Here is a 24,438-nt window from a genome sequence, read left to right as displayed (position 1 = left end):
GCTTTCCTGTTCAAGGTTTGGGAGCTGAGTCCCTGAACACACCACGGTGCTATCAGGTTCCCCATTTGCTTGTGGTGATTTTATGATTGGCAAATTTGACAGCTGATTAACAGCTACTTCACCTTCATTTCTGTTCTGCCAGCTGTTATGGAGCCAAGGCAGGAATATCAGATTCACTACTTGATCTTCATTGGGGTCTCTTTGCACCTATATGTTTCTTAAATGGAGGTCTCTATAAGGGAAATTGGTTATGTCAGTGTGTGGTGACTGATGGAGGAGACAAACTGACATGCTGTTCCTATTCAAACCTTCAAGGTTTAAGAAGAACAATGGGTATAAATAAAAGAACCTTAAACACAGTTGGTACATTTTCTTCATTTCAGAGAATGTTCTTTTATGCATTATTCTCTAGCCAACAGAGTGAAGATGCCCAGCTCATTACTTTTTCATGAAAACTGTGGTTTAAAGGATCGACTCAGCCATCAAAGCAATACTCAGGGACTAAATGGCAGTGAAGAACAATGTTCTTCTTTCTTTGTCTTACTTTATTGACTGTTAAGGAAACAATCATTTCTTTAATCTTTCAAGATGATTTTTAAGCAGGGCATTGTTTTTATTGGACATTTTCATTTCAGACTGTAAGAAAAATTTTGTTTCTGCATTTTAAGATCTATGCTGGGCATTATCCATGGTTAAAATTATTTATATTGCAAGTGTTTTTCTAGACACTGACAATGCTTAACTTAAATTTTATGGGGTAACCTTTATCTTTTGTGGTGTTTCAACTTAGAAAGAATACCTTGAGCAAAAGACCCAGGTTAGAAAGTCTACATAGAAGGACGACAAGATTCTATGCAGCAATTCAACTAAAAATAACGTCACATGTAAACTAAACATTGATAATGGAACCTTGTTGCAGGAATATAGGTATGAGGCACAATGACTGAAGGTGATAATATTAAAATGGTCTGTCCCTATAATAACAGCATGTATTGTATACTCTGAATCTATCATTTGCTAGTTTTGTCACTCTGGCAAGTTACTTACCCTCTCTGTGCCTGCAGTTTCTCATATTTAAAATAAGAACAGTAATAGTGGCAACCTTGTAAGGTTGTCAAAAATTTAAATGAAATAATGACCACAAGATACTTAACACATTCTCTGAAATACCATAAACAATAAATAACAGCTACAATATAAATCCATGATACTTATTATTTGATTGTATGGATAAATAAAAAGAACAATGACAATAAATATATAGAAGGACATAAAAACATCGCACTAATGTATTTAATTCTAACACCAACTTCATAAGCTAGATACATTACTGTTCCTTCTGTACAGAGAGGGAAACCAAGGCACGGAAAGGCAAAGTAAATTACCTCAGTTTAAATAACAGAGCTAGGATTTAGCCAGGTAATCTGTAGGTATATCAGTGTCTCTTGAAATGATTCAATAGATTTTTGTTTTTAAAAATCTTATTTATCCAATCACTGATACCTATCTTTCAAAAATATAGAATGTTTACAATTTTACTTGTTATCTATTACTCAATTTTTACTTGTACCTGTGAAAATAAACGCATCACAAGATGAGTAACATTGTGTATTTTATTCATTCACATGTGCAAAAGAAGTATCTGATGCTAAATGTGGGCAAAGCAATACTCTGTGGTGTTGGAAAGAGAGAGTTGCAGATTTTTTTCTTATGAGGCATACATGGACGGAGTATGATTTAAGACAAGATGGTCTTTCATCTCTTTTCTTTCTATATATCTTGCTGCTATTATCTTACTAAAGCCAGAATAAGGAAACAGAATCCCTCACTTGACATACGAACTCATAAAAAAACTTGTTAAATTTAATAAATAATCCTTTTTTACTGCTTGTTTTCCCTTATTTTATAATGATTTATCCTAAAATGTTTCACTTGTCTTCAAAGCCCAGATGCTTGAACATTGGTTGGTTTGGGTCTTAATGGTTACTCCAGAGCCATGGAATTTTAAATTTGATCTCAGATTTTTAAGATGTGACAGCTTGATTATTTTACAAGGCCAAAACCCTGGTTCAAGTCTGTAATTTTAAGAATCAAAACTGTTTTCCCATTGATGTAGACAGTTTGAAATGTGTGGTCCACAGCTATTTATGAGCGGTTTACAGCTGTTGCCTCTTTGTGCCCCAAAATCACGGAGAGGCCAGGAGCTGATCCTCCTGGGACTGCTATTAATATCACTCTCATTTAGACAGCTTTTCCTTCAACTAGCAATTTTCTGGCTCCCTTATACTACATTGAAGCCTCACAGCATTCGATCAGTGGTAGGGCACTTGGACAATTTAACAATGAATTATAACACAGGATTTAAAACAAGGGACTTATTCAAATACTGGTGAAACAGAAAATGGCTCTGAAATAGAATAAAGCAAGTGCCAGAAAGAGAATAACTAGGTTCAGGGAAATATTAACTTCAGCAGTGTCAGGAGAAGCAATCCATCTGACATTAATTTGGGGCATTGTGGCACCTGAAACTCTATGGGCTAATTCCTACTGTTGTCATTGAAGACTAAAGCAAAATGCTTTAGGGAAAACTAACCAACTTCTATTGCACATGGACATGATTTTGGAGGTGCTATATCTGATTCCATGTTTGATAGGGCTTGACACATCTCTTACCAAGTATGCAATGGAAATCCTATTCCAGTATCAGCCTTGTCAAGTATACTGGCACACAAAGTAAAATCTGTTGCTAGGCTGAACATTGGTAAATTGTGGTTTTGTTTTACTCTTTGGCTCTAACCTGTCTCCTTCGGTGTGCAGACTTCACTAAAAATCTCTAGGTCTCTAGTCTTCTGTTTTGTGCATTTGTTATTAGTCTTCAATTTTATTCTTCAGTTCTTCTACATTAACATATTTATTATTTTGTTTCCCTTGTCTATAAAATAGAGATAATAATAATTGCATCATAAGATTGTTGTAAGGGTTTAAAAAGTTCTTATTTGTAAAACACTAGATTTATGTCAGGCACAGAGAAAGCACTATTCAAATTCGCCACCTCTTTTTCCATTTAGATTTTTTAAATTGTGATTAACATACAATTGCATCTATATATGGTACACCATATATACCACATGATAATTTCATAGGACCATTTTTTTAAGAGACTAAGGCATTTTTGAATTGCAAGCAATGGAAAACACTGAATGCCATATTGAGATATTACATGAGAACAATAAGGAACTTAAAACTCATTTTTTAGATAGTAGTCATAACTTTTTAAGGCCGTTCTCTGGATTGTAAAAGCAGACATGAATACTGACAATATAAACTTGACTGAAACACAAATGTCTGCCATCATAAAAGAATCTAACTAATGATAATAAAACCTGACAAAATAGACTCTAGAAAACAGAAAGTTATTCTCTCTTCCTTAAAAGTCCTGAAAGTTCATTTCACCATTCATAGTCACAGGAAAAAAACATCTGTTATAATGGAAAAATAACAAAAAAACCATTTCTGAAAGGCCCCACAGAAAATTTTTTCACATGAGTAGATGGAAATATGTATTCCATTTTTAGAGAACTACTTTTTTTTTGAGGTAAAAAATCTGGTGGCCAAAATACACAAATATCACATTTGCCTTCAATCATGAAACTCTGATAAGCAGGCTAGTTGCAACACCATCATGCTTAATGAAATCATTCATTTATTCATACTTTCCTTTGAAGCAGAGTGACTTTCAGGTCCTGGGAAGGCTGAAATAAATGATTTAATCCCCACCTTCAGGGCCCTCAGACAGGCCAGGAAGTCACACATCACAGTTAAAAATGTGATGCAATTAACTTTGTCATGGAGAAAAGTATAGGAGTAAATTGAGGAGACAGTGAGTGCAGACCAACCATTTCAGGGAAATTTTGTCTTGCACTGATGACTTGCCTGAACAGGTTGTAGGAAATGAACAAATGAATTATTGTTGAGACTGCACAAGAAGCACCTGTGAAATATATACCACACAGAAGCACTCACCACACCGCTCAGCCATCAGCAGAGCCTGTTGTGTTTTGCAAATGTGGTCCAATTCCCAGGGATGGGGAAGGAGAAGCCATTTAGTCTTTTCAAATAATCTCATCCCCCAAGACATTTCTGTGGTCATGTGAAAAAAGGGTCTGAGAAATGTGCTTTTGGATGGCATGGCTGGAATGAGGAATGGGAACTGTTTTCCCTTTTGCACAGTTTCTGGAAAGGGCAGTAAGAACAAAAAAAGCATCAGTGCTTGAGTTGAAAAAGTGCTATAAACAGGGGAAAGTCTCAAAGGCCAACTCTATGCAGGCCCCTCTCCAAGAATAGCTACAAAGTGGGGAGTCACATCAGCCAGGGCTTGTGAGCTCTGTCTCCTGACCTAGGAGTCCCAGCCAGCATGCGTGAAAGTCACTCTGAAGAAGGAGTTAACCTTTCACCATGGAGCAGGAACAGGGGCTATCCTCCCTTAAGTCCATGTACAAAGGGAAGGTTTATGTCTACGGGAGTTGGAAATTTCTGGAAAGGAAGACCTGTCATTTCCAAGTGATTTCTTTTTAAAGAAGTAGAACAAAGAGTGGGGATTATTTTGATACCAGTTCTCCAGGATATTTCTGTAGATGGAATCAGCTAATGATGTTAATTAAAGGTAAATGGTCCTTGATCCTCAGGATAAGTGATCCTGGTACTTTTGGGGGCTTTGTCTTCATTTGAATTTTGGGAGGAAGAACGTATCCCCCTCCCCAGGGTTTATCCTAATCTGATACTCACAATTGGTGACTCATAAGTGTCTGTTTATTTCTCTAAATACATGTGATGACAATTCATCAACTCCTGGCTCTGTCCTTTCAATCTGGCTTTTCCAAAAGAAGAGCATAGTTTTTTGTTGTTTTTGTTGTTGTTTGTTTGTTTGTTTTTTAATTGGTTCTTTTAGTTACACATGACAGTAGAATCGATTTTTTACATTTATACAAGCATGTTATATATCTTATTCTAATTAGGATCACAGCTTTTGTGACTGTAGTGGACACATCAACTTTAGCCCACTCTCCTAATAGTAAAATAATAGAATGTTGTAAAATATCAAATGCTACTTTTCCCATTTTTTAAAATTTTTTTCATCTCCTTGGACATTTAAATTCCTTACCTAATTCAGAGGCATGCTGGGAAATTTAACAAAATCTGAAGAGAAAGCACTCTTGAAATCCTTTAGACTAGAGTACTAGCAGGGAGTAATTTCTGATCTGGGATAAGCTCCAGTAATCAGCTTTCTAGACCTAGATTCAAACCACAATGAAAAGAACAAGTGTTTCAAATAAAGTCTCTTTTTATGCTCAGCAGAGGGTTAAGATCACATCTTCTACATCTCTGTACCCAGGACATTGAGCATCCCGTTGGGAACATGCACAACACTTACTGATGCAAAGAATGTCCAGTTTTGAAGTCTGCATAATTACATTCACCCATGTACTCAGGCACTTACAGACTGATAACATTATTATTACCAAAGATTAAAAATAAAAATTGAAATTAAAAAGACTTCGCTCTCAAGAGAACTTCCTTCCATCAACAGCTATGCTAAGTAAGATAACATGTTTCATTTTCACACACGTCTTTGCTCAGTTCCATCTAACACCAAAAGAAAAGCATGCTATAGCTTTGTGGGGAGTGGGGGCAGGTGGGATCCCATTCTGGCTGGAATTAATTGGTAGAAATTTTCATAAAAATTATCATCTTCTCTGTGTAAGTTCTGTCCAGTAACACAGAACAGCTATTAAAAGTATCTAAACCTTGATCCATTATGAGTCCAACAATTGCAGATACCCTTTCCATAGGCCTTCCCATGTCCCTAGCTCCCAAGGAGTCTTGGAGAAGCTGCAGCGAGTTCATCAATTTTTTTTCTTTCTTTTCTTCTTCTTCTTCTTCTTTTTTTTTAATCTGTAAGCAATGGTCTGTGCATGCCTAAATGATACCATCTCATTGAGATTCTCCCTGAAATGATTTGATTTCATTAGTTTTCTTTCTTTCACCAGCACTTATTTTTCAAAAATATCTTTTTTAAAAAAATCAATTGCTAATTTTACTTTATTAAGTTAACTATTATACTAGATTCCAAAATAATTGAGGAGTCATTGAGGTTATAACATGATAGTATACCAACTGGTCCTTATGTTTCAACAAAACAAAATACAAAACTACACTTTTTCCTATCTTTATCCTAAAGGGAAAGAGAAGATGGGAAAGTGAAAGTAAAGTAAAGGCAGTGTCTCCAGAGATTTCATGACTTCTCATTCCTTTGTACTGATGTCATTTTAAAAGCCTGACACCTATTATCTGATTTTTCCATAAATCTGAAAAACAAGTTAGGCACATGGCAAACACATATGGATCTTTGACAAGCAATTACTTAGAGAATAATAAACAGTTATTTGGAGAGTGTAAAGACCAAGATGGTTCATGAGGGACCACTTTAAAGGTATTTGTTCTGAGCCTCTCTCTCAAAGACGCCTATATAAGAGCCATCAGCTGCCAATAGCATAGAGCAAGATTTACACTTTTGTCATACTGTCTTTGTGCTAGTCCTTTCCAAAAATCATAAAAGAAAAAAAAAATAAAGACAGAACCCAAAGAGGGAAAATAAATGTCGCTTCATTTTTTTTTTCTTGTACCCAGATGGTAACAATATCAAAGACAGAGCTCCTATGTTCTAAATCTGAGCTTCACCTCAGCTGTCCTTTTGGCCACTTGCTAAACAACTTCATTCTCTAGAAGAATCTAAATGCCTACTATACCTTTAACAACCTTCCCAGTAATTTGACACTGAAGATAGAACAGAATTAGACTTTCACTGATGATGAAAGTTTTGAGAATTGAAAAACATGATCAGGCAGAATAACTGGAATAGTCAATGGTTTGGCACACCAATCAACCTCCACCATTTTTTTTTTTAAAGTAGAGCTGTATGGCTGTTCACCACGGACTTTGGTAAAGACCAGAGAAAACAGAATTGTAATTATTATACAGTTCTAATGGCTTAGGAGAAGCAATAGTCTTGGACATATTATAGAATAATTCTATAAATATATGGAATTATGAAAATAGTTTTATATATCTCCTTAGAAGGATAATTTGTAATTTTCCATCAGTATTAATTCCTGTATATGAATCTTATTGCTCACATGTTTCCAAAATGTAATATGCTAATATATTTCCCTATATAATTTGCAATATAAATATCATATATTTTATTGGTGATTTATTTTTAATTGGTGCATTATATTTATAATGCACATTGAAAACTTTGGAGAAAAAGTATATATATATTTTTTCTCTCACATTCTTTCTCATATTTTGTTGCTCTGCCCTAATTCAAAATGGTATAGTGCAGTTTTCTCCCTCAGTCTCCTGTCTCATGAAGTTTGGTTTGCAAGTGTCAGTCTTGCAAACAGTTGCTCATCCAGGATAATAGCTGGTTTATGCAACTGAGCAGTGGAGGATACTGTCTCCACTTCTTCAGGGGTGAAAGGGGCTGATCCCTGTACCCCCAGGAATGAGAGCGCTTCTTTCTTGTTCATCTGGATGGTTTTCTGGGTGTGCCCTGGGCTTCCTCAGTTCTTATATAATTATAAGCCACCTTATAAGATATAGAAGACAGGGATGGGGTTATGGCTCAGTGACAGAGCACATGCCTTGCATATGTGAAGCACTGGGTTCAATCCTCAGCACCACATAAAAATAAATAAACAAAAGATTTTGTGTCCATGTATAACAAAGAAAAATTTTTAAAAAGATATAGAAGACAACCTCTCACAAACTCATTTTTGAAAAATCCTCAACCGGATTCCAGGAACAGAAAGATTATAGCATTTTTTCCTTCAGTAGATACTTACTAAGGCCCTATCAACAACTCCATGGATTGATTATTATTGTTTCCATTTTACAAATGAAGAAATGGAAACAGGAAGTTTATAGCTTCTTGAGATATGATGGAACTTGAACTTGGGTTCAATTCCAAAGCCAACATGTTTTAACCATACAGCATGCATCTTCTCTGACTTTTCTTAAGCTGTAATACTCAACAATACTTTGTAAAAAGAATGGCATCATAGACCATAAGGCTGAGTTAGGGAAACCAGTTTCTAATTGGATTTGTTGTTTGTTTTTAAAATACATCCTGTTTTTTTTTTTCACATTATCTCTCTCAAATAAAATATAATAACAATTGACCTAAAAACTAAGCTTTATTTACATTATCCTACTAATGCTGATGTAATTCACCCAAGCCTAGGGAATGACACCAACGGAATGGCCCGCTATCACCGACAGGGGAAGACAGCCGTGTTTACACCAGGGATAATTTGGCTTTTCTTCTGAGCCTTGTGTGCCAAGTTAAATAATTGCTCTCTTGGTTAAACAAAGTAAATAATTTTGTTCATACAAGGTAAGGACACCTGCAGGGGTTCTGGTTTTGTTCATTTCTCTTCACTGGACTTTGATAATGAGGTTTTTCCAACAAAATAACTTGTAAATCCAGTCAATTGAAATAGAAATGAAAAATCAATCACACTGGTCCTTGTACCTCAAAAAATAACATATTACGGATGGAATTTTTTACTTTTTGCTTGTTTCTTTTTTCTTTTTTTTCCTCTCATGATGTTTAACAACAGACTAGTTTGCCTGAGGTTCTTCATGTGGTCTTCTGTTTGGAGAACAACTGCCAAAATAATGTTTGAAACATGAGTAATACTAAGAAAATCCACTGAAGAAAAATCTTAGAACCAGTAAAAGTGTTTCCGAGAGGTCAGATCTCTGGGCTGCTTCCCTGCTCTCCTAGAACAGTGTCTGATACATCATGGGCAATACCAGGCAAAAGACACCTGTCCAAGGAGTGAATGAATAGCCTACCGTGGTGCCTTTTGCAGTTTCTGAAAGTGGACACTTTTACTCCATTTTTTCCACCCCAATTTTATCTTCAAAGAGAGGAGTAAACCCAGACTCACAGGAGGAAATCTTTTATTGATCTGTTTCTGACCCAAGCTTCCACACTATAATCTAAGCAGCAATTTCAGAACAGATCACAGACATAAGGGCAGCTCTGCTAGGTTGCCATTGTCTCAAGTGCATATATTTTTAGATGTAACTATACTGGATACATGCTTATGTAAAGACTACTGCAAGAGCTTTCTTTAAAAATCAATTATTGAGTTTTAAAGGTTTTTGTGGACAATGAACTCCTTGGGGAGCAGCCTTTGATGTTCAATAGGAAAGACCTGATTTCATCTTTGATGACTGAGCTGTAAAGTGAGAAAATTAAGTTCCAAGGCAATTGTGCTAAGGGCCAGTCTAATGAGCCAGACAACTTTGTTTCTGTGCCACTGATAATTCTCTGCATAGTCCTGAGCCAAGAAGGACAACTGTATTCACATGCACACATATTATCAGAACCATTCTGAAAGTAACTTTCAGTTGAAATCAAACAACCAAGGACTACCATGTGGCCATGGAGCAACTGATGATGCCAGTGCTCCACAGATCAGGTTGCCTCATAAGTCATATGTGTTTAATTAGTCTGACCAAGCTTATGGTTGAGCCAGCTCTGCACATGTGTTTTTTTCTTGCACTTTCAAGAGAAAGCTGATACAACCACAGGCAGACTGGAGTCATGCCTTCAGGCCATTTGACTGCAATTTGAGCCAAGGAGTCACACTTCAAGGAGTCCCTGGAAGGGTTTATAAGTGATCTCTGAACTCTTCTAGAGGAGTTAATAGGTCTTCAAGTCTCCCTACTTTCTAAAGGGAATCGTAAACAATTTTCAGCTTGATAAATGATGTTTTACTGAGCTTCCAAATCTTGTTTTTACGGTAGAAGATACTAAAATAGATAAGTCTTACCATGTTTATAGTTGGTCAGCAAATAATATTTATTGAGCAAAACCAATTTGAGACAAAAGTATAATATGTGATATTGTGGTATCTAGCCAACTAGAAAAGACAAATACAAGTATAATAATTATAGAGCAGTACAAGACATCTTAGGTGAAAAATTCAGAGGCTGGGTAAGACATCGAAAGCTAAGAGCTTCCAAAATGGTTGTGTTTCCAAAATATCAGTTGATAACAGTCTGTACATGTTCGCAGACATGTAATAGGAGTTCAACACTTACAAAAACTTGCATTATCCATAATGGCTTTCAATCATAGACTGAACGAAACAAATTCATGATATTTTATTGTTCTAACCAGAACAATATCTGGGATGCCAGAGATACACTTGCCCAAAAGCTTCCTGCAGAAAAGCAGTCCTATTACTGAGTCTCTGTTAGGCCTGCAGGGAAATAGTGAGGGGTGTGTGTGTGTGTGTGTGTGTGTGTGTGTGTGTGTGTGAGAGAGAGAGAGAGAGAGAGAGAGAGAGAGAGAGAGAGAGAAGAGAGAGAGAGAGAGAGAGTTGTAGTCACAAGGGTGAGTCTTAGCTCCTAATTACTATAACAGCAAGACAGAGTTGTGAAGGTTGGAGTGAGGAACAGGGGAGGAGGAGAGATGGGGACTTGAGGATGGGAAACTGTCATGGGGCTCTGCAGGCACTGATAATCAAGACTCATCCTGGTCAGTGGGAAAATATAATTTTATCTTCTCTCCTCCCAGCTGTTCTGCATGAACTCTCAATGAGACTCTAAGCCAGGCACTTTCTTATTCTACATGGAGAAGAACAGTGCAGTGGTAAAGATCCAGTTATCAGGAGGTAGCTAAACCATGGATTCAAAAAGGAACGCTGTCATTTACTAGCTATGGTGGCTCTAGGCAAATTCATTTACTTTTCAGCTCTGACTTCCCTGTGCTTCTTTAACTCCTGGCTAGTTCTACAGGGCAGAGAAGAAGAATGGAAACAGAAGGTAATTTCCCGCTGGCTCCACTGCTCATCACTGACACCACTCTGCCCTGCCAAGCTATAGAGCTGATGGGGCTCCTGCGGGGATTCTGGAAAGGGGAGGGGCACACACAGGCCATGAAACTAATGAATGTAAGGTGGCCTAAAGCAAAAAGAAAAAGAAAAGTGAATTTTAATGTGGAATCAGTTCCTGTCCTTTGGCTTAGAAACCACCTCTGCTTCCCCTTCTGCTGCCCTCCTCTGCACCTGCACCACCCTCCTGCAGACTGCCAGACCCTATGCAGTGCTTCAGGCGACCCGTAGTGTCCTGCTCATCAACCTGCATGAGGTTTGGATTCCTGATAGTGTTTTCATACATTTTCATCCAGAAAATAAACAAACCAAAACCCCAGAAAAAATTGTTCCTAAGACTTCCTACACATGATATGAAATTTTAAAGTGAACTTCTCATCTGCTTTGTTTTTATAGAACAGAACTACATTTTAGGAAAGCTAATCACTGATCAATAAAAAACAAAAACAAAAACAAACAAAGATTAGGATTTTACAATAGCCTTCAAAAGAAATGTGTGCACAGCTAAAGGAGAAAAGAAATGACAGGAGTTCCACGGTGGGGAGACCTGGCTTTAGCACAGCCCCTGTGGTGTGGGATTTTCTTGTTGGCTGAGACATGGCAAAATCTCCCTTTGTTCCTGCCTCCTCTCCTCCACTTCCACCACAGATGAAATGCCTGAGCTGAGGATAACTCTCAGTGTAAATAACTGTGCTTTATGCCAGGGTGTGAGACTCAATTGGGCGTATACCTCCCCAGATCTGTATTCAGTGACCAAATGTTGGTAACTTGAAATTGTTCATGTAGTATTTTCTTCATGGACATTGGCAAATGCTACACTTTGGATGTGGAAAAGGATGGAGGGGGCAGTATTTTACCAGTACACCATCAGGCTAAAGTGAACAACACTCTTTCATTCTTCACGGAACCTCAAAATATATTTTGCTTCTAAGATGCCTCTATTACTTGACTATCTCTTGACTGGAAAATACTGAATGTTTTGTAAAAACATTGTTTCAGGGCTCAATTTAATGTTGAAATACAATGATGGATTCTTTTTTTCCCCCACGCAAATGAGTATAAAATCTTTAAGCAATATCATTTTTTTTGCCTTTGAAGAAAGTGCAAGGACATATACCACAAAAGAATTTAAAAACTAGGTAATGAACCAAATCCTGGTTTTCATAGAAAATACAGTTAAACTCTGCAAGAATGATTTGCTTAGAAAATTCATTAGCATAGCTTATGTTACTATGCAAAGGGCATAATTTTCCCTTTTCAAGTCACAAATAGTATTTCCCATTTGGGCCTTGTGAGGGAATCCAAAAGTGCCTTCCCAAACTTTCTCACCAGTATGCCTTATTTTGCAGCCTAATAACACATACACTTATTCCTTGGAAAGGCAACATGGAAATTAAAAAAAAATAGTGTAAAAATTAAAAATAAAAAGAAGTGATCCAATTGGCTGACAGATGGGGTTTGAGTAAGAAGGTAGGAGAGAAGAGAAATGTATATAGGTAAGTAGTTGGTGCTAGGAGAATTCTGAAGCAAGTGTTCTGCTGGAGAAATAAAAGGTGAATTTGGGATAATATGGAACCATTTGGTGAGAATCGGAGAGAGGGAAGGAGAGGTTTTTGCTGATGATCTGGTCTCAAGTTTGACTGCTAGCTGGACGGTTTAGCTCTGTTAAGTCAAGGACACTGTAAGTTAATGAACAAGGAATGTGGTGTGAAAGGCAAAGGACTGCTGCTTTTTTTACAGCCAGAAAGTTTTCTGTTTATTTATTTATTTACTTAGAGATGAGGTCTTGCTATGTTTCCTAGGCTGGTCTCAGAACTTGTGGACTCAGGAGATCCTTCTGCCTCATCCTCCCAAGTAGCTGGGACTGACTACATTCATGCAACACAGCATCCAGCTTCTGCTGCTTATATATATTTTTAAAGTTTTCTCTGCTTTTACCTTAGTTTAGGCAAATCTATTCCTCCTCTTTGACCTATCTACAGCATTTATTCTCACAAAAGGTGGAAATGACATTGGATGTTAAGGTGTATGTACCCTGCATAGTTTGCACAATTACTTTATCTTCTTCTATTGATACAGATAAACTATCCAAAAAAAAAGATTGTGGCAAAATCATGGCCGGATATATAATAACTTATTTCCTGAATGATCTTGCTGCTTTCTCATTTTCCTATTTAACTGTCCACCAGAGTCTTTGTTAAGTGCTCAAAAATAAATGAATTATAGCAAAAGAAAATAAGTTCTCTTAAAAAAAAACAGTGCCTTATTTTGAAATAAGAAAACAAAGTATTTTTGTTGCCATACATAATTTTATACATAGTTAGCTGGATTTGAAGGACTCATGAAATCCCATTATTATCTAATGATGTGTCTTAACAACTTTATCCTCACAGATTTTCAAAATCCTATATGAATATTCTATATGGACCTTTAAGTCCATATAGATAGGTATTTTCCTGTCTTTTGATACACTCTAGTTAAAAAATACAAAAAGCTCCAAGCAATTTGGTTAAGCTAATTGACTTCTCTGGCAACTATGATGAAAAAAATCTGACCAGAAATTTTCTCTATGGTTTGTGTCTGTGACAGAAACATGGCAGCAGCTGGTATAGTTTCCAGACATAAAAAATCAATGTTATCTACAACAGGTAAAGTTCATATCCACTAAATATCAGGATTGGCCCCTACAGTGAGTGTCAAGTGGGCATTACAGTTTTATTTATAAGGGAACTAGATGAAGGCAACTTCAGTCTTTCTTATTCACCAGTTTTCTAAGAAGAGTCAGAAGAGTAGAAATTTTGTGTTCTTACTTTTTGGAAATGTTTTCTCAAATAAACTTGCCAACCTAAAATGTAAAGCCACTGTTGAATGCAAAAAAGTGTCCAACTGTTAAATCAGTGCCTTTAAGAGCTGATTAAAGACATTCATATAATTCTATGACTTCATATATTACTTTCTGTGTTCAATAAAAATAAATAAATAAAAATTAAAGGAAAGAAAAGCAAAGGTGGTGCATCAGTGACAGGAAGATAAGTCTTTCTGCTTGCATTCTAGAAGTCACCCAGGGCTCTTGGGTTCCTTTCTTGATGAAACACTTGCACACTATGACTCACCCCTATGCGCACATAAGTCACTATGATAAGCTTTTCTTACAAAAGCCAGGGTTTTCCAGATGTGGTGAAGGTGCACACATATAATCCCAGCTATCCAGGATGCTGAGGCAGGAGGATTGAAAGTTCGAAGCTAGCCTGGGCAACTTAGTAAGGCCTTGTCTCAGAATAAAAGGGAAAGGGCTGGATGTAGCTCAGTGGTAGAGAACACCTGGGTTCAATTCAATGAAGAAGGAGAAGGAGGAGGAGGAGGGGAAGGAGAAGTTGGAAGAGGAGAAAGAGGAGAATAAGAAGGAGCTGCCTCCAGGGTTTGTGGACATAGGAGTACACTTCTATAAATGGCATAATGGGAATTCACATTTTGAAAATGCTTCATGCCTGAGTCTGCCCACCTGTCACTCAAGAGAAGTGCTACTTGAATTGCCTCTGAAAGCACCATATCCTCAAATACTTAAATAACTCCCATGTTCTTCGACAATCTCTTAATTATTTTATGTTAATGTATTTTGTTCACTGGATATTTCAGTTAATACAAACTTTTGAAAATCCTATCTCCATAAAATGAGTTAAAATAGATTCATTCTTAATTTTTACTGAGAAGCGCAAGTCATACTCAGTCACAATATCCTAATTATTGGAAAAGTCACCTTTACCTTTTTCAGCACCTACCAGCTCATTTAAAAAATCTTACAAGATGCAAAGAGGTTAAAACACCTCTCTGATCAACATTTGCCAGAGATCTAATATCACATTAACTTCTAGCCCCACACGGTTAGTTGTCTATTCTAATACTGCCACATGTAAAAGGTCGAGTTTCACAGGTGCTAGAGTGGAAAGGAATTAAGAAGAGAGAGAGGACAAATGAAGCCAATGAGATCAATGTACAGGGTTTGCTCTTTCCGTGATGCATGTGCTTGCATGTGGGCATTGACAAAAGATGTCTTCAGAACTTCTCTACATGGGATTCGATGTGCACGAGAGGAGCTTTCAAACGCCGACTGCCAACAAGTCATTGATCCATTATTTTTCTCATCCTCATTTCCCCTGCATCATCATTTGATGGCAATTTGGAGGGTTAGGCAATTAAACTGCCAAACAAGCAGGGAGCCTCCCATGGAACTTCGGGCTTTGTCTCCATTTAGGGGATGCTGTTGTGGAAAGCTGCTTCCAGAGGCACTTCTCTGGAGACCCACTTGGCCACCTGCCACAATTGACATGATTATCCATCATGGGGACAGACCTGTCTCAGGAAGGCTCATTTCAAATTACAATATGGTGTGGATAGAAGACCTAATAGAGGGAAGTGTACCCGGAGGAGTGATTGTGATCTTTTAAATCAATAAAACCTTGGAAGCCTTCTGTAAATTGACTCCAGAAAATAATGGTTCTTTTCTCAACACACCAGTGTGTGTGTGTGTGTGTGTGTGTGTGTGTTGCTATGATTGGAACGCAGTGTCTCAAGCCTTCTAGGCAAGCCCTCTACCACAAGTCACACCTCTGGCCCTTGTACCACTGTATTTTTAGATTTGTTTTTGTTAAATCATCCTGAGCCAAGGGCTGCTGGACCAGTGGATTTATGCCCCTGAATGGTGCCAACAGGAGATAAAAATGAATGTTCTATTATTTTACCTATTATCTTACCTACCTCTCTAATAAAACCATCTATTTTCTCAGGTGGGGCAGAGAGAATAAGCATGTGAAAATTAGTATCAACTGACTTTGAGAGTGCATAAATAATTTTAGAGAAGGGCCTGTGAGTCTTTCCATCTTGATTCAGGTTTACCTTCTGCCTTATTTTGTTCCAGTGGCCTTCTATCCCTTCTTTGAGTACATTATATTTTTTTAAAAAAAACTGCAATAAAATCCTTGTGCACACTGTTCTTCTGCCTGGAATGCTTGTCCCCCGCTATTTATTTGCCTGACCACGTAAACTAAATCAGGCCCTCTTCCTTATTCAGTCTTCTACTGAACTCTTTGAACTTTCTATAGCATCATTTCATAATCTGCATTTGCAGTTTTGGTTTGTTTCTTTTCTTATTTGTGTCGCCGCCTACTGGCATGAAATCCTCACAAAGGTGGGGAACATGTATGCTAATGTGGTAGGAGCAAAATAAAAATTTGTCACATCAAAAAAGTTTAGAAATAAGTAAGTAGCAAATGAGTGAATGGAGGATCTGCAATAAAACTGACCATGATAGCCCTGGATTTTAAATAAAGTTGTACTGATATTGCTGTGTTCAATTAAATAGACCTTCATCTGAACATGGAGTTTTAGAGTTTGTGTGCAAGTCATGGAAATTTTCAATTATTCATATTTTAAGTCACATTTTCTCCATGGAAGCCTAGTCCAGGTGGAAATTTAACATTGCCATCTCCCCTTAATACCAGGGACTTTTTAATAACTAGCTTTATTAAGGCTTTGGAGGTGCAAGAAAAATCCCTGTATTGATGCTAAGCAAAGGGCAGAGAAAGCAATTAAGCTTGTGACCTAGGTTCTTGATGTTTTCTTCAAAGAAACTAAGAAGTTCTCAATTGAATACTATTTGTGAGTGATTTATTTTCTGCTATTAACATACGCAGACATATGGATGAAGGGGGCTTTACAGTCTTCTTTAAGGAATATCCATTTATATAGTATCTGTCATCAAAAAGGAGAAAAGGTCAAACTCTTAAAATTATTGAGTCAGAATATAGATATTATATTGATTGGCATAGTGGTCAAGGCATTTTTGATAGTTACATGAAGGTTTATGTAGTAGGTTTAGTGAGTTTTGAATATAAAAGGTGTTGGAATCAACAGAATCCATAGCAATCTATTTAAGTTTTCAAATGAGGCACTGAATAGTAAGAGAGAAACCAACTAGCATTTGCCACTTATTCACTTCAAACTGCAATAAGACATCTTTATCGTCAAAATTGGGAGGAGATTATTTATACAAGCCCTGTGATCAGGCAATTCTATTTCCAAGAGTTTATCTCACTGGTCAAGTTTCATAAGCAAAGTTTTCTAAGGTCAAAGTTTCTAAGGTCAAAGTTTCCTAAGCATAAAGATTTCTAATGCAGCATTGTTTATTAAAAAATATTTGGAAATAAATGTCCCCCCCAAATGGGATTTTCCCCATATGTATATATTGATTGCTATCTGTTGGAAATTGTTCTAGGCACTTTTCACAGAATAACTCAGTCTTCATAATGGCGATCTTCAGTTTTTGTTGAAGATGAAGTAACTTGTGGGTGAGCAGAGTGGCTAAGGTAAGGTTTGAATACATGCAGGCAGTTTGAAAATGTGGTAGACTTATATTTTTATTATATATTTATTGACAAACTATTTAGAACATAGTTTTAAATTGAAAAAAGGCAGGTAGTATAATAACTAACTACATACAGTGCTAATAAAATAGCACTGTTTGTATATCTACACATGTACAAATAAGTGCCTAAGAAGGCCTTGAACAATCTGTCCAAAACCAACTAGCAGCCACCTTTTATTTGCAAACAAAACCTTGAGGTGGACTTTTAGTTTTTACTTTTTAAAACTTCCCAACTTTTATAATTTTGTATTTCTATATGACAAAATATTGTAAATTCTTGTGTTATTAAAATAAAATTAAATGCATTCCCACCATCACTCTAGAAGCAACAACTAAAAATGTGTTTTACTTACTGGTCATAGCTTTTTTCCCCTAATAATTAAAAGGTGTTATTAAATAATCCATTTAAAAATATGGTCTATATTCATATGTACTTACAATCTGTATGAATGATTTATATTGTGGAGGGAGGACAGTAAAGAGCTTTAGGTTTAAAACTGTTCCCAAATATCTTTAGATATGTAGCATAAAGAGGAGAAAAATGATGACTACAAAGAATCGATACACATAAATTATTTAACAAAAATGGATTTAATGTCATATTGAATATAAAAATCATTATGGAAGTTGCAATGATTTGGTGTCTACTATAATTCTAAAAGTGTGTATTTTTAAAAATATGTATAAACATTATTGAAACAAGAAATTCTATCTTTGTGTGCTAATATTTGTTTTATTTATTTAGTGATATGCTATGAAAGCTATCATGTGGTGAATGACAAAGGGCACAATTAGATCCCACTGGAAGATTTTGATATTAAGAAGTAAATGAGGTACAGAGATACCTGTGAATCATGAGATACTGACACTGGATTTTATTAAGTCCTATGTGCTGATAATGTTATAAGATTTATTAATCCTATCAATTAAAGTAAATTTAATAAGTCATTAATAACACAGGCACTTTACTCTCAGCCCATTCACAAACAATTTACATTTAGGATTCATTATGTCTAGAGACAGCAATCATTAAGGCTTAGGGGAAAATTCCTCTCTCTTGCTACTTCTTCAACAGCTTACTGTTGTGAGCAGAAGGTGGAGGTCAATTATCTGGGTGAAAATATAACATAATTAGTATTGTATGTGAACCGGAGAAAGGGTGCTGGTGAGGAAAGGAGAAAGGCATTTTTGGTGGCCTGGTGCTGTTCTGAGAATTTGAGAACTGCCTAGAGCTTGTTATTGCTCCTGACTCTTGGACAAATAACATAATAATTGAGTCAGCATAGAAATAAGGAACAGGTTTTAATCTACTCATCTTAATCCATTTAGACAGATTGGATATGCAATGTACATCAGTATTCCCTCTGTGGCAACTGGAAAATATTAAAAGTGATTCTAGAAAAAAAATGCTAAAAAGTGCATCAGGTATTTTTTCTTTAAGTAGGAGATCCCAAGGGCAAAATGACTAGATCTCAAAATTTCCTGGAACATCACTTTGTTCAGAGTTGCTTGAAATATGCAGAGGCTATTGACTACCTTCTGGGAAGAATTTCTAGTTATTAAAGGGAGAGAGACAGGATGATACCAACAAATTGATATCTTTTTCATGAGGGTATTATGCCTCATTTAGGAGATCTATTAAACTTTTAGTTAAAATGACATTTTATTAACTTTTCTGACTTTATAAAACATTTTCTGACTTTTTTCCTATTGACTGTTTAGGTGAAAAAATCAGTTGGTGAATTCTTCAAACTCTCTAATTACTACTCTATGATTTTCAATGAGTGGACATTTGAAATTGCAAGTAAATGCTAAATTGCATGGCGAGAGAAAGGGGTTCAGTTTCATTTTGTTGCATATGGATTTCCAGTTTTCCCAGCACCATTTGTTGAAGATGCTATCCTTCCTCCATTGCATGCTTTTAGCCCCTTTATCAAATATAAGATAGTTGTAGTTTTGTGGATTGGTTTCTGTGTCCTCTATTCTGTACCATTGGTCCACCCGCCTGTTTTGGTACCAGTACCATGCTGTTTTTGTTACTATTGCTCTGTAGTATAGTTTGAAGTCTGGTATCGCTATACCGCATTTATACACAATGGAGTATTACTCTGCATTAAAAAATGACAAAATCATAGAATTTACAGGGAAATGGATGGCATTAGAGCAGATTATGCTAAGTGAAGCTAGCCAATCCCTAAAAAACAAATGCCAAATGTCTTCTTTGATATAAAGAGAGTAACTAAGAACAGAGTAGGGACGAAGAGCAGGAGAAGAAGATTAACATTTAACAGGGATGAGAGGTGGGAGGGAAAGGGAGAGAGAAGGGAAATTGCATGGTAATGGAAGGAGACCCTCAGGGTTATACAGTGGAGGAGGTAGAGAGAGAGGAGGGGAGGGGAGGGGAGAGGTGGGGAGGGGGGAGGGTGGAGGATGGGAAAGGCAGCGGAGCACAACAGACACTAGGATGGCAATTTGTAAATCAATGGATGTGTAACTGATGTGATTCTGCAATCTGTGTATGGGGTGAAGGTGGGAGTTCATAACCCACTTGAATCAAAGTGTGGAATATGATATGTCAAGAAATTTGTAATGTTTTGAACAACCCACAATAAAAAATTAAAAAAAAAAAATGCTAAATTGCATGTTTTCTTTACACAAATGTATGCTAATGTGTGGAAACAGTAGGAATAGTTATTATGGACTTAAGACATCCATCATTCCTCCTGCCAGTGTGTTGAAACAAAATATGCAATATAAAAAGATTCATGATGTAATGGATAAAAGTCAAAATAGTGCTTTAAGGAAAGTAGAGAAGGTCAAAATTTGCTTCTATATAGAATGCTAAAAGACCTTTAAGAAATCAGGTACTCGTGGGTAAAATTTTAACTGCTGAAGTCAAAATTTTCACTTTGTCATTTGTAATACAATTTTCCTAAATCTTACCTGTGACTGTTTTTTTTTATTTCTCTTTTTACTAAATAAAACAAAATTAAAGACAGAACTCTGCTAAAAATTTTAATGAAATAAAGAACTAAATTGTTTAGTTAATTATGCCATTATGTAAAAATGTGGATGTGTTACCGATGTGATTCTGCAATCTGTATTTGGGGTAAAATTGGGAGTTCATAACCAACTTGAATCTAATGTATGAAATATGATATGTCAATAGCTTTATAATGTTTTGAACAACCAATAAAAAAAAATAAAGTGACAGAAAAAAAAATAATTATGCTGTTATCATGCTAGATAGTTTCCGGCAGTATTTTATATTTATTCCATCATTTTATTTATGATTTATTTTACATCTTGTGAGAAATGTTTGGTAATGCTGAAACTAGTATGGACTCTCTTTCCTTTACAACATCATCGAGTTCACTAATCACATTGTATTTTCACCCAGATAGTTGACAAAGCATTGGACAGATCTATTCTGTGCCTCTCTATTAGAAACTCCCTCTAGGCTAGGTTGACATTAAGTAAAACACTCTTGTATGGTTGTTACTTGACAATTGCAGTCCTCCTTGACCTCATAGAGCTCTGTCTTGGTCATTTGACTACCTTAAAAATTTTTCTTAATTGTCTCGCTAGACAGAAGGTAGACAATATCTGTGGGTTCTCCTGGTTTTACCACAAAGAACTGTGTCAACAGTCACAGAAAGAGAAAGTGGATTCCTTGAGGACAGACATTATATCTTATTAATTTTTGAATTCCTGTTTCAGAACCAGTGACTCCATGATATATAAATACATGTTCCATAATTGTTTATTAGGAGATTCACAGGGTTTTTAAAAAGATGATTTATAGTCATGCCATGTGCTACTTTCTTGCTGTGTGATTCTAGATACACCTCTTAATCCCTAAGAAACTGAGTTCTAAATCTAAAACAAAAAAGTATTGGAAAGTTTCATGATCTCCTCAGGTCTAAAATTATACCTAGATCTATCATTCTCTACTTTGTAATGGAATGATAACTGACCTGCCTGACTTTATCTAGTTTTTGGAAAGAAGTTTAAAATACCTAATTTCAATATGTCCCTATGATAGGGGACAGACAGATGCGAGTGGTGGGAATATGAGGTTAAGGGAATAATTCCATAAAATGGGCCCATTGTGTTAACTCCCACATACTTTATTTTCCAAGAAATAATTTACCTGCAGCCCTGCCTGGCTTAAGTGGGCAGGCTATGTCATATTTCTCAGCAAACTGTCTGTTATCTATAGGAGAAATACAGCCCCAAATCAATGTTGATAAGAGGAATCCCAATTACCCTGAAGGGGGACTCTTTTGTGACCCTCTTCACAGATCAGATCCTGAAACTCGGGGAGATAATGATAATTGCTCATAACCAAAAAATCTGTAAGAAAACAGGATTTGTTAGCATGGGCAAAAGTGACCTAAAGTTGTCATGGCAGAGGGGAAGTGAAAGTCTAATGTCATCCTGCTATCAAAATTCAAGAGGTAGACCTGGGTTAACTCTCTGGAAACTTCTCTGGAATCCCCAATAAAACTGGAGTGTAGGAAAGTCACGCTGTCCCTCTCCTCTCTGAAGGACTCATTCTCTCCCTTGAGAGTCTCCCCTTTCCCTTTTCCTATCCTTTCAATAAAATCATGCCTGTTACTTTGAGTGACATGTCTGAAATCTTTCTGACTTGACTGCAAGAATGCGGGTTTAAAGGAGGGGAGTCTTTATACTGCCTCACTTTCCTGGAAGTCCCCAGCCCTGTAACACCTATATCCTGAGATAAAAACAATGTTTTGTCTCCAGTTTGTATAAAGCAAATATGTAATCACAGATCTAAAGCCTTAACCTTCTGAATACGAGTCATCTGTATATTTAGAAAAATTAAGCAAATGGGATATTTTATACAGCTTTTTAACATATATAAACATACTCAGTAATCTTAAAACACTTCACTACCTGGAAGTGTAGTGATCTTAGTATTGGGAGATTAACCATTCCAGGGAATGGATAAATCTTTAATGACGTATCCTCAATCCAAGAGGAGGGGCTACTGCTTTAAAATGTTCAAACGAACAATTCTGTACACAACTAAGAGAAATATCTTTAAATTGTGAGCTTCATACAGACTGAGAAAATTATGAAATGCATATTCTAAAATGCAGTGTCACCCTGTTTACTGAGGCTGATTAGTATGTGGGTAATGGAAATGGGGCACACACAGGAGACACAAATCAGCCACTTTGTCCGACACATTGCTTCCACCCACATGCCAACTGGGAATCACGCTATTTTCTTCCCATAAATGGAATTGGTCATAGGATTGGAAAACTGGGGAAACTGTGCTTTTAATGGCTTTAATTTCATGGGGTTTATGAAGAAAATTTTCTGTCCTCATATAAAAAGAATAATTTTCTAAGGGATAAGGTATATAGGGGATAGATAGAGGCATTAGTTCCAGGAAAAAGAAAATACACAACAATATTCACCAACATTCTGCAGTCCTTGTAGATTATGAGTTAGTTTAATCTTTTGGATCACTTCTAGATAGGTCCTACAACTCACTCCATTTTGAAGGGAATTAGAAAACTGTGGTTCCAGCATTGTGTGCAACACTCGCTAACTTGTGAAATAGTAATAACTTGCACACTCTGGGGTCATGTTTTAAAGATGATGTGAAAGATGGATCACTGAAGCATGCTGAAAATCAAAAGTTTATATAAATACAATTGTGTGGTATTATTATTGATGATGATGGTTCTTGATTTAGAATCTAGAAATATTTCTCTGGGACACTCAGAGTAAAGGGTTTCACAGTGAGTCTTCAGTGAGTCCATACTCTGCCCTTGGCCTTATCTTGCCTTCTGCCAACCCCAGCCCTTCCACCCCACTGGCCACATACAGGGAGTAAAGAGTGACAATGAACCTGGATCCATTTGGCCAAAAGGTACAGGCTATCTAGAGTATGAAAAACTTGGAGTTCCAGGCATCTGGTTCTCAAACAAGGCAGTTACCCAGAGCATGTCTCATCAAGTGACCGGGACAGGAGGCTGGCAGGCACTGTACAACCCACCTCTCTTGAGTAGCAGAGAGTTTGTGTGCTGCACCTACCAGCTAATGTCTCTGTGGCCCTGTGTCACACACAATTTGTTTCCACATCTTCTGCCACCAGAATGCCAGGGAAGATGTCCACATTCATTATCCATGAAAGGAATTGATTGCCTAAGTGATGTCCTGCTTTCCATGAGGTGGAGAAAAACTTAGTAGAGACACTTTAATAATAAGATTGCACTGTCGCCAGTTAGACTGTCCTCTTTTCTTTCTCTTTATTTCCCTTTGTTCTCTAACAAACAGTGGACAAATGCATCCTCCACTTGGATTGTTCACCTTGAATTCAGAGAACCCTGGGAGATCTGTTGGTCCTATTCCCAAACTGGATGTGACACCCAGAAGAAAAAGGGAGATCAAAGAAAGTTGGAAATGACTAGCCTGCTTCTCAGGAAGGGGTGCTCGAGCGGTGACTTGGAAACACTTAGATTTGTGAGAGTGGCCATCTAGAGAATTTGGAGTCTTGGTTTCTTGCCTACATTCTTTCTTGCCCTTAATTCTATTGTTCTGTATTGTAACCGCAACAGTTTCCCATCTGCCTTTGCCCAACATCCTTCAGAGTGGAAATGCAGTTGGCTCGAAGAGGATACAATTAGCCCTGGACTGTATTCTATGCTCTTAGGAAAAATGAGTGACCCCTTGGAAATGAGCTTAGGGTAGTGTGGACAAAATAGTGGCTAGATCTTCAAAAGACAAAAGTGGCTAGATCTTCAAAAGAATCTCCTGTGAGTACACCTGAGATTCCTAAACTTCCATATCTCCTCACACCTAGAACCTCCATGGTAATCCCTGGCTAAGAGACAGGAAGTCAATACACAATACAAAGGCTTCCAAAGGGGAAAGGAATGACAGGCAAAACACCTACTTCTTGCTTTGGTGACAAACAGAAAACAAGAGGAGCTTGCTTTTATATTCCCCGTGAGCCAAGTGCAATTGGTAAGCATTAGGACGGTTCCTCTAGTCTATGCCAAGCACTGT

The 24,438-nt window shown here is 36.9% G+C and overlaps 1 protein-coding gene and 1 long non-coding RNA gene across 18 annotated transcripts in view; both read right to left on the bottom strand.

The window, feature by feature from the left end:
- Nucleotides 1-19,208, bottom strand: part of LOC125617200 — a 28,456-nt gene extending 9,248 nt beyond the window's left edge. Inside the window, exon 1 of the long non-coding RNA XR_007348108.1 lies at nt 5,622-19,208. This is a non-coding gene — a long non-coding RNA (uncharacterized LOC125617200). The remainder of the gene's footprint in view (nt 1-5,621) is intronic.
- Slc8a1 (solute carrier family 8 member A1) overlaps nt 1-24,438 on the bottom strand; it is a 363,798-nt gene that overhangs the window by 138,717 nt on the left and 200,643 nt on the right. The gene's annotated exons all lie outside the window — the stretch shown is intronic.

The sequence above is a fragment of the Marmota marmota genome, unplaced genomic scaffold, assembly GCF_001458135.2.
Source record: "Marmota marmota marmota unplaced genomic scaffold, marMar, whole genome shotgun sequence".
Taxonomy (NCBI): domain Eukaryota; kingdom Metazoa; phylum Chordata; class Mammalia; order Rodentia; family Sciuridae; genus Marmota; species Marmota marmota.
This window is presented reverse-complemented; position numbering and strand designations above follow the sequence as displayed.